The sequence below is a fragment of the Silene latifolia genome, chromosome 1 (assembly GCF_048544455.1).
Source record: "Silene latifolia isolate original U9 population chromosome 1, ASM4854445v1, whole genome shotgun sequence".
In the NCBI taxonomy this organism is placed as follows: Eukaryota; Viridiplantae; Streptophyta; class Magnoliopsida; order Caryophyllales; family Caryophyllaceae; genus Silene; species Silene latifolia.
The window spans coordinates 181,942,029-181,950,990 of NC_133526.1; positions in this window are offsets into that span (position 1 = coordinate 181,942,029).

Here is an 8,962-nt window from a genome sequence, read left to right on the forward strand (position 1 = left end):
CGGTTTGACTCATCATGGATCGAACCATATCAAGTAGGGTTCGATTTCTCCTTTCGGCAACACCATTGAGTTGTGGTGTTCCGGGTGGAGAAAGTTGTGATATAATACCACAACCTTTCAAGTGTGAATCAAATTCAAGGCTAAGGTATTCACCACCACGATCGGATCGTAGTGCCTTAATCCTTTTGTTCAATTGGTTCTCTACTTCGTTTTGAAATTCCTTGAATTTCTCAAATGCTTCACTCTTATGCTTCATTAAATAGATATACCCATATTACTCAAGTCATCGGTGAAAGTTATAAAGTAGTCATAATTACCACGAGCGGTGATAGTCATTGGTCCACATACATCGGTGTGTATGAGTCCCAATAGCTCACTAGCTCGTGTCCCTTTACCACTAAAAGGATTACGAGTCATTTTGCCAAGTAGGCAATATTCGCATGTACCAAATGATTGATAATCAAATGGTGTAATCACATTAGTCGAAATTAATCTTTTGATGCGATTCTCGTTTATGTGACCTAATCGACAATGCCAAATGAACGCTTCACTTGGGTCACTTGTTTTGAGTTTCTTTGATTGAATGTTATAGATATCATTAGTCGGATTTGAGGTCTCTAAAATGTAAATGCCATTGATAGAGGAAGCTTGGCCTATAACCAAGTCGTTCCTAGAAATAGTACAACGATTGTTCTTAATGACAAAACAAAAACCGTCCATGTCTAGCATGGCGATTGAAATAATGTTTTTAGAGAGCGTAGGCACATAAAAACAATTATGTAAATACAACTCAAATCCGTTAGGCAAAGCTAAAACATAAGTTCCTTTGGATTCGGCCGCTACTCGAGCTCCATTTCCAAGGCGTAGATCCACATCTCCCTTGCTAAGCCTCTCCACATCTCTTAAACCCTGTAAATGATTACAAAGGTGAGAACCACAACCGGTATCTAGTACCCATGTCGTAGTGGAAGTATAATTTATATCAATAACATAAATTTCTTTAGGAATTTTACCTTTCGGAGTGATGATTCCTTCCCTTATATTTCGCAAATATACGGGACAATTCCTAAGCCAATGTCCCATGCCATAGCAATAATGGCACTCATCATTAACTTGCTTGAAGTTTTTGATTTTCTTTCCCTTCTTCTTGAACCTTTTGCCCTTGGAAGCAAGAACTTGATTGCTTGAGCTCCCACTAGCTTTGGCATCTTTATCTTCCAGAGACAAAGACCCTATAGATTGTATGAGGTAGTCTTCCTGAGACGGACTCATACGAAGTCTAGTAGTAGTGGGTGGTTTAGAAGAGGTGATGAAGTTAAGGTTTCCATCCGAACCTATCCCAAAATGAAGTTCTCTAGTGGTGTCGAAATCATTGTTGGAGCAAACGTCGTCAAAAACATTGTGGTAAGACTCAATAGTTATCGGTGCGGTAGCATTTGTTGGATTCATTGTAAAGAACTACAAATATGGAGGAAAAGGAAATATTAACATTTGTCTTTTTAAATCATACTCGCAAATTAACAAGATATGAACATTTATATAGTGACCTCTACCTAACTATAATAAATGATTCCAAGACCCAAATTCATATCAACTTAGGCACGGGGTAGCCGATGAAACCTTTATCAATATAACTCGGTGGATTAACTTTTTAATCGATTATACTTTTAGAACTCTTGGTCGATAAAATTACTCTAATGTTTATCTATAGCCCAAAACACATCAACAAGGGCACGGGGTAGCCGATGAAACCCTTATCAATAACTTTTGTTGAGTTCAATCCAAATTTCGAATAAATGTGTCCATTATCCAAACCCACATTAACTTGGGCACGGGGTAGCCGATGAAACCCTCATCAACATGAATTCGGTGGATAGACATTTATCACCCACTTCCCCTACGTAACAAGGTTTGTACCGGCCGAGTGCACTCCCCTCGCGAAATAGGTTTTCATGGTTTCTACTATTTGGTAAGGCTATGTCTCAATTAATTGTTTTAGCGAGAGGTCATGTCAATTTATTATCTATCACGTTTTAAGTGAACTAAAGCGGTGAACTACGATAATTCTAATTGACACGGTCGATAAACTCGATAAAATGACAATGCATGTTTAGTTATGGCGATTTAGCGATGCATGTGACATATAAATAAAATGCAAGCATAAAATAAATCCTAGTATGGCCTTTAATTAGCCAATATCGTATATTACTCGGTTTTTACGGATTTGCGTGATTTCAACATTTTACAATCACAAAAATTACATAAATTCATATTTATGCATAAGTTAATTACCCCAACCTTTTAGGACTCAAAATTTAGTCATCGCTAATTATTTGACCATAATTAACTCATATTTCTAAAATTGTTCATTAATGGACCAAAAATTACAAAAATAAGCTATAAACTTCAAATAAATCACAAAATTTCAAATAAATTCAAAATTTGAAATTTAAACTCATGAACATTCTGGAAAAATACCATGACACTCATAATGTTCAAAAACTTAGGTTAAAAATTTCGACATTTTTCCGGAAAAACAATGTTGCGGTTAATCGGTTTTTAACAAAATAATCATAAAAACATGAGAAAAATTATTTTCATCAACTTTTCAATTTTAGATCTGAAAAAGATAATAAAATCCAACATTTTATGTTTTTCTTTAGTCATAGAGTATGTTTTATCAATATTTCACTAATAAAGTCACTATTCATGCCATTTTTCTTCAAAAAACCATAAATCATGCAAAAAGACTTAACTATAGCCCATTATTTTACACACATCTTGTAAAATTGCATGTCACATCATACTAAATTTCTATGACCAGATTCGAAATTTATCTCATATTAACCTATTTATCTCTTAAAATCGAATTTAATAATGAAAAATCCATTTTTCGAGCATAACAAGTCCAAACATTATGAAAATTTACAGGTTATCTAAAAATAATATATGTGACAACATATCCAAAAATCACTGGAAAATTCAAAGTATAGCTAATTTTAGACCGAAAATGACATTTTTACTCATAAAATCATATTTAAATGCCATTATTGTAAAATATGAACAATAAAAATCCGTAAATTAACCAAAATATCCTAATAACATTTTAGGATCAGAAATTTTAACATGCATGGATTAATTTCGTGATATCTCATAATAACACAAATTTTACAAGTTTTATATGTTATTCTTATAACTCGGAAAAACTTTTAACCGATTTGCATGCAAACAACCATGGCTCTTGATACCGATTGAAGGAAAAGTAGATCTATATAGTTACATATTCATATATGTTTTAATTTAATTTGTCATAAAATTAAAGATTGATCTTATGCATGCAAACATTAAAACAAAATAAGGAAGAAACATTATTCTTACATTGTATTTTCGGTTCAAATGGGCACAAAAGAAATCTTCTTTTCTTTTGTTCTTGAGCTTTCCTTTTGGATGAACAAAGATCCAAGTGTAGGATCTCTCCCAAGGAATTATACCCAAAGCTTACTCTTAATAAAATTAATATAATGTATACTAGATGATATTAATTTTGTAAGAAAAATGACCCAAAAATTATTTGGTATCTCACCCAAAAACCGGTTGGGAGAGAGGGATTATGGAGGATTTTTCTCTTTCTAAAAACTCTTATTTTTGAGATGAATTAGAATGAATGAATATTCCACACACATGCATGTAGTGTGTAAAATTATAAGACAAAAACTCTTTTGCCTTTCTCTATGGTGAAACCGGATAGGAGGGAAGAGGGGGGAAGAAAAAGACCCAATGCATGCCCTTGTTTGCCTTCACAATGCAAACTAGGGTTGCATGGCTAGGCTATAATGCAAATGATGGTGTTTTCCACTAATTAATCAACCACAATATTTGCCTAAACCTCCTCCTTATTTCGGCATATATGGATAACATGGATCCATATTATTTTTGTCAATTGTCAATATGTCACATGTCATATGTGACATAAATTTGTTATGTATTTTTAACATATTAAAAATCAACGTATTAATAAAATACGTCATATACAAAAATCGACTTAGTAATTCATAATTACTTGTGCCAAAATATTTTACCAATTTATAAATCGTATTTATAATAATTCATTCAAATTTAATCGTTTCCTTAAACAATAGTTTCATCTGAGCAATGATATAATTCGATTACTCAGACCGTATCTCATTTAATCACATTGCAATGTGCTACGTAAATTTTACTTCCAAAATCGTCCGTCAATTTTCAAGTAATTTAATTAACTCGTAACGTTATACGGTTAATTAAATGATCAATTAAGAGTGTTGCCCTATAGGTATGACCTAGGGGGTCAACTGATCACCACCGTCATACGACAGTAATGTCAAACTCTAGTCAGCCAATCATTACCGATATATGTTGACCAGTTGACAGTAAAAATACTTCCCAGTTGTATTCTTTAAAATGAGACTTAAACATGTGATCATCATGATCAATAGTTGTGATCGCATTATTGTCGGAGGACACTTATTCCAACATCACTCATGCACTGTAACACCCCCTTCTTACCCAGCCGAGGTAATTGGGAGATGTTACCTTCTCGGTTTCCCGAGGCGGTGAATCGGAGATACAATAAAAAAACATTTATTATAAATGACAAGTTTAGTGATTATAAACCATTAACTAATGAATAAAAATACAACTCATGGCTACTATACTCATCTAACTAGCTACACTCGTCTTGTGACTCATCAAGCTCGTCCCGTCTCCCGCGTACTATCCAAACAATCTGTATCTAACCTGCTCCCCATATGACCAAAGGATATCATATGGATCAACACAAGCCACCCCAAAAGAGACATGTGACAATTACACAGTAATACAAACGTCAGTTTCAATATGCAAATAAAGTGCGACACAACTCAAGTGTGTGAATATGCAACGTGACTACTAATGTGAATGAGACACTTCCAAACAACCACCACCACGGTACCGGGACACGCCCAGACATACCGACAACCACACTGGTACCGGGACACGCCCAAACATACCGACAACCTCAAACAGGTACCGGGACATACCCAGACGTACCGGGTCCGAAAGCCAACCGGATCCCCTGCCAGACGTCGTGTCTCAACCACACGAGTCCCTCCGTAACTCAAGCCATTAATGTGCACATCCCTCTTGGAGTGGGAAGCTCCAAGAGGCGACTTAAGCGTAAGATGGTCTTCCAACCGTCTTACGTCTCCAAAACAACAACAACAACAAATCCTCCAACATATAAGTTAATAACCAATACATGGACCACACTCAACATATCATAATCATCCTCTTAATGGTGTGATTACCATTAAGCATGTTATAATGCAAATGCCCTAATTATGTAAGACTAACTACAACATAAACATAAACAATATCACATTATTGAAACCGAGTACGATTAACCTACCTTATTGCAACCTCCTCAAGCTACTCGAACCCGGACCGAAACCGTCTCAAGGAACCGTCTCATCCTATACAAATCACATAATAACTATCACAATACATCCTATATTAATATACACTACAAACCCCTTATTATTACCCCTATTACACATACTAATTGCTAATTAATTACCCATAACGAATTCCCCCAAAAGTTAGGGTTTAAAAGACTAGAAAAGGGTAGATCTTTACTTACTAGATGAAGGAGATGAAGAGGAAGGTAGTAAATCTTCTAATCCAAGCCTAAATCCCAAGTAGAAGGTGTTTGTGAGGGTTTAGAGAGAAGGGAGAGAGTTTGGAGAGATAAGGAGGAAGGTGGAAATGATTTTAGGGTTAGGAGAGAAAGGGGTTTAATCCTGTGTTTCTGAAAAAAGCGTCACTCGACCGAGTGCCGAGTCCACTCGGTCGAGTGGACTCATTCGGCAGAGTAGAACTCCACTCGGTTGAGTGGACTCAGTCGGTCGAGTATACTCTTCACTCGACCGAGTGGACCCACTCGATCCGCTGCAACACCTACTTGGTCTAGTGTAAGGCTATTCTTCTCTCCCGGGTGATCTCTTATCGGTCTAAAGGTCCTCTCACGTGTCCCAAGGTATAAGTACGGGTCCCATAAAGGCCGGGTATTACAATATCCCCTCCTTAAAAATGAACTTCGTCCTCAAAGTTCGGCTTACCCTCACTTTTCCTTAACACTTTTCTACGTCTCATTCGTGTCATGCCTCACTCCCAATCTCTTTCTCAAGCATTCACTCATCTCTCTCGCTAGTGCTCGCGCATAGTTCTTTACCGTACGTGCTCTTTTATGTTCTCATGCCCTTTCTTATTCCTAAATGTTACATTCACTCCCCCTAAAAGAGAACTTCGTCCCGAAGTTCGCCACTCGGTCTCTCGCGAGAAGGATTCTCTTATTCACTCGATCTAAACTCATAGGTTCGAGTACAAGTCAAGCTCAACATTCATTCCCACTCTTATGGCTAAGGTGCAGTCGTATCGTGCATAGTTTGTGACTCTAGGTATACATGTATAATTCCTGACTCCGTACATAACAATCGTAACACGGTTGGGTACCTCGTCTATTGTGATTCAGTTTCTTCCATATTCCTTACTCTCGACTAACTCATGTTGTGCATAAACCACGTGATCACGCATGTATTCTTATCTATCCTCGTATCATATCATCTCACTCTAGTCACCGCAAGACTCGATCATGTATAAGACTCATAGAATTATCACTTATGCTTACCAATTACCGCATCATTATTGTCCTTACCAAGCATGTTAGGTCTCATCTATCGACTAAACATATTTCATGTTACAACATACAAAGCGGCACATAACAATGTAAACAACTCATTCCAGTTTATTCGTTAAGGATTTCTACGTTCATACAACTATTGGGAGGTCGGTAGGGTCATAAAATGAAAGTACTCAATCCGTGTCGGTTCAAAACCATCAAAACAAGAACAAAACAGTCCACTCGGTCGAGTGGAGACTTACTTGGTCAAGTAGGAATGTCACTCGGTCGAGTGAGAGTGTCACTCGGTCGAGTGCGGGTTTTTTTACAGAAAGTTCCCAAGGTCTGTTTTCGGCTCACTCGATCAAGTGAGATGGGGCACTCGGTCGAGCGGGCCGCCACTCGGTCGAGTGAAAATGGCAGGCCGAGTGTCATCTGATAGTCCAAAATCCGGTCATTCCTGGTCTTTAAGCTTACATATGGTCATTTATACTTGAAAAAAAAGGGTCCCAATGGTGATCATAGCACCATCCTACCACACAACATCTACTAGGTTTCGGCCTTATGGCCGAGGTTACAACACAAGAAAAGCAAATTGTTCGAGACTCAACCGACACAATGTCAAACAAGTTTCTACATAAGTAAACAGGACTAAGAAGAGGACTTCCTCCTCTTGCCAAGCCTCTTCTCCCACCGAACCAGGGCTCCTTGGTTGTTTACCGGTGACTCCTCCCTCCGCGATCTAAGCTATTCACTCCTTGTATCGCCCGAGGTGTCCATCATCGCGTCTTTTACTATTGGGTTGACGTAGCGGCCATGATACTCCATAAGTCCCGGTGCCCAACTAGATGCTCCTCCTCCACTCCCGCTTCCATAGAAAACATTGCCCCCACCCTCATGTGAGACACCTCCCACCTCCTCTTGGTATGAACTATCCACAATACCTTGGTAATCACCACCCACATTCTCTTGGTAGCCTCCACCCTGATGTGTATCATTGAAGAAACTCCCGGTGGTATAGTGCGATCCCGGCCAAGGACCAAGCAAGTGTCCGTCACCGTAAGGAATCCTATAACCCCAATCCGAGGGTTGGATACCATAGGCCTTTAATACTCCGGAAGTGTCCCCATCCCCGGATCAAAAGCTAGGGCGTTCGGTCGGCCTTACCCCTTGGTTATAGGTGAACTCATGCACATCTCTTAGGAGCAAGGAGTTGTTCACTCTCTCAACTAGGTCCGCCATGGGATATTGGTGACCATAAGCTGGCGGTGGTTGGTTATACCCTCTAGTGAAACATGGTACGTGCATGGAGTGTCGGGGAGGGTCATGGTGTGGCGAAGGTTCGCGTATGAAGGAAGAGGACGGGGCGTAAGTGGAGTGTCTAGGGCGATCAAAGGGCGGCGAGGGCATGAACACATAGGAGGACGATGGGGCATATGGAGAAGTCCTAGGAGGGTCAGAAAGGAGTTGCGGGATTGGTTCCCTTTGTACCGCTTCACCATCAAGAGTGTAAGTAAGATTTTCGGGAATGATGTAGGATCGGGCCGGAGGGCGAGGTGGAGCCAGTTCAGGTAAGTGGGAGGTCTCGGGCAACCTCTCGTTTGCGGGTATGTTAATGTATAAGTGGGTGTTCACCCTCCACGAGTATCCCTGTTTGTCTTTCCTATCAACAACCCAAAACATGCCCCTCATGTAGGCAAGGTCGAAGTAGGGTACCTCTGTACTCATGGGTCTATCAATAGCCCCCGGTTCATAACCTAAGAGGTTCTTGGCTAGTCTAGTCACTAGGGCGCCACAATCAAAGGAGCACTTGTCAGACTTGGTCATCCTCTCAAATGCTAAGCACACCGTGGTCACGGGGCTAAAGTAAAAACGCCTCTCATAATATGGATTGAGGTAGGAGCTTAGAAGTAGTACCTCCGAGGAGTTGAGTTTGCTAGGGCCCCTTCTTCCGTAAAGAAGGTTAGTCATTAAGCGAAGGAAAATTTTCAAAACGGGGTGTTCCACATCGTTTATTTTCATGGCACTAACGTCGGTATTTCGGTTACCCGTGTAAAGGTTGATGTATTATGTGGCTTTCATTTCCTTCCTCACCCTGTCAAGAGTAAGAGTGGTCCTTTTTCCTACACCTAGACGTTCCGCAAAGACATCACTAGATAGGTGAAATGGGGTGTTCTTGAGTCAGAAGCTCACGGTGTGGTCTTTTGGATTGTAGAGGAAGGAGCTCAAAAATTCTAAGGTAAGGTTGCGGTAGCTTATTTCCGCTAA